The sequence below is a fragment of the Podarcis melisellensis genome, assembly GCF_964234715.1.
Source record: "Podarcis melisellensis genome assembly, chromosome: 18".
Classification (NCBI taxonomy): domain Eukaryota; kingdom Metazoa; phylum Chordata; class Lepidosauria; order Squamata; family Lacertidae; genus Podarcis; species Podarcis melisellensis.
The window spans coordinates 9,248,315-9,250,803 of NC_138536.1; the positions used below are offsets into that span (position 1 = coordinate 9,248,315).

General features: G+C 37.3%; 1 pseudogene across 1 annotated transcript; it reads right to left on the reverse strand.

Annotated features, from left to right (window-relative positions):
* Window positions 1–811: 811 nt before the first annotated feature.
* Window positions 812–1,664, reverse strand: LOC309361089 (calcium load-activated calcium channel pseudogene; annotated as a pseudogene). Its single transcript has one exon. The product of its transcript is annotated as a calcium load-activated calcium channel pseudogene (transcript).
* Between the last annotated feature and the right edge of the window lie 825 nt (window positions 1,665–2,489).

The window sequence follows — 2,489 nt, forward strand, 5'->3', positions numbered from 1 at the left end:
AACATCAAAAACTCATCACATATCTTTTTTTCTTTTAGACTTCCATCAACATGTCTGATAATTTCCCGTAATTATCACAAATCTTCACATTTCTTAATTTATATTGCACTATACATATCTTATCTTACCATGTTGTTTAAACAATCTTTCTACCAAATCTTCTTACAGAGCTCCTTGAAAACTTACAAACGTTATATCATTATCACAAATATTTTTAATATATTCTGTAAATTTACTCCAGTCCTTATGTGAATCTTTGGTCTCGTCGGTTGCGAATCCTCCTTGTCAATCTGTCCAGTTCCGCGTAATCTATTAATTTCGATCTCCATTCTTCAATCGTAGGCATTTCTTCTTGTTTCCATTTCTGGGCCAAAAGAGTTCTGGCTGCTGTTACTGCTTACAGGAATACCTTCTGATTGTTCCTTTTTATTTCACCACCTAATATTCCTAATAGAAATGCTTCTGGTTTTTAAAGAAATGTATATTTCAGTATTTTCTTTATCTCATTATATATCATTTCCCAGAAGCACTTCATTTTTTTACATTCTCACCACATATGATAAAATGTCCCTTCTTTCTCCTTACATTTCCAACATTTATTACTCACCTTATACATCTTACTTAATTTAACTGGTGTTATATACCATCGATATATCATTTCCATAACATTTTCCTTAATTGTGGTACATGCCGTAAATCTCATCCCTTCCTTCCACAATTTTATCCAATCATCAGATTGAATGTTGTATCCAAAGTCTTTGGCCCATTGAATCATAACTGATTTATTTTTTATTTTTATTTTTTTTAATTTTTGTTTTATTTTCACTTTGGTAAAGGTAAAGGTTATTACACAAGAAAGAATACTACTGCTGCTTACTTCTAAGCCACACTTTTCTCATCAAACAGCATTCCATTTAATTCCACTAATATACACTAATATATTTCTCCACTGCCTCAGAGTAGTAAGTACAAGATCTAGCCCAAAGATGTGCTTCAGTGCTGATCTCTTTGCAAAACAAAAGGCAACATGTTCAGGAAGCCTTCTGTGCAATCCAGAGTTTCTTGTAAAGTCAGGATGTTTCGACTAGTGAGATGCAACTCTTATTTCAGGAGAACTTCCCAGATTGAGGTGGGGGGCCAAGGAATCCTCCAGCTTGCTTGGTGGCAGCTCGAGAAGGAGCCAAACCCAACAGCTTCTGAATATTCTGCCGAATAGACATAGTGCAGAGAATGTAGAGGAAGATGAAGGAACAATCTGTATAATCCTCACCCAGAAGATTACGATGGGACAAACCCTGGATGTAGGAAAGTGGCACAAAGGGGAGCTTGGCAACTACTCGGCCATCAAATGTGGAATTGAACATTCCCATCAGAGCAGTGAAACAAAAAACAATTGCAAACATGGACTTCATGCGAACCATTGACAGATCCCTGTTGTTGTTCTTCAGCTTCTCCTCCTGCCTCTCTATTTTCTTTTTCTGCTGTCGGCCAGCTGATTCTGTAATAGTTTCCTTTTTCTTTTCCAATTTTTTACTCTGCTTCTCCACTTCTGCTTTCAGCCACTTGTACTTGTCTGTTCTATAAACTAGCACCCATGTTATGCCCTCGGCCAGCAGCGCCGTGCGCACCGAGATGAAGACGATGAGGACGGTGTCGGCGAACATAGAATCATAACTGATTTAACCTCTTCATCCTTCAAATGCCATTCCAATAATAATTTATACATAATAGGTAAATTTTTAACTTCATTATTCAATAATTCTCGTTGAAACCTAGATTCTTTTTCAAAATAACCTCTTTCTGCAACCTCTTTTCTAAACATTTCATTAATCTGAAAGTAATGCAGCCAATCGTTTTCGTATTCTTTCACTTCTTCATATGGTTTCATTTCCCACTTACAGTGGTACCTCGCAAGACGAAATCGTAAGATTTTCGTTTTTGTTTCCTATTACGAGTCGCGAAGCACGGATTCCCTCGGATTCCCTGGGTATTAATGGTTTTAAGGAAAAGGAAACAAACTCACAAGACGTTTTCGTCTTGCGAAGCAAGCCCATAGGGAAATTTGTCTTGCGAAGCAACTCAAAAAACGAAAAACTCTTTCATCTTGCGAGTTTTTCATCTTACGAGGCATTCGTCTTGCGAGGTACCACTGTACTTCCCTCTTTCTCAATTAAACTTCCATAAGTTATCCACCTCCCAGTCATATTGATCTTTTTAACACTCATCACCTCTAATGGTGATAACCAGTGTGGTATTTTTGGTTCAAGTAGGTTTTTGTACCTACCCCATACCTCAATCAGAGATCCTCTAATAATATGATTTTTGAAACCTTTATGCACTTGTGTTTTTTTCATACCATAAATATTTATGATACAGTATTTATGGTCTCCCAAGATCTCAGAGAAGAATGAAGAGCGCAGAGCAGAGAGAGACAAGAAGATGGAGTCTCAGGTTTCAGGGGAAGGAACTGCAGGGGAGTCTTAGAGAGC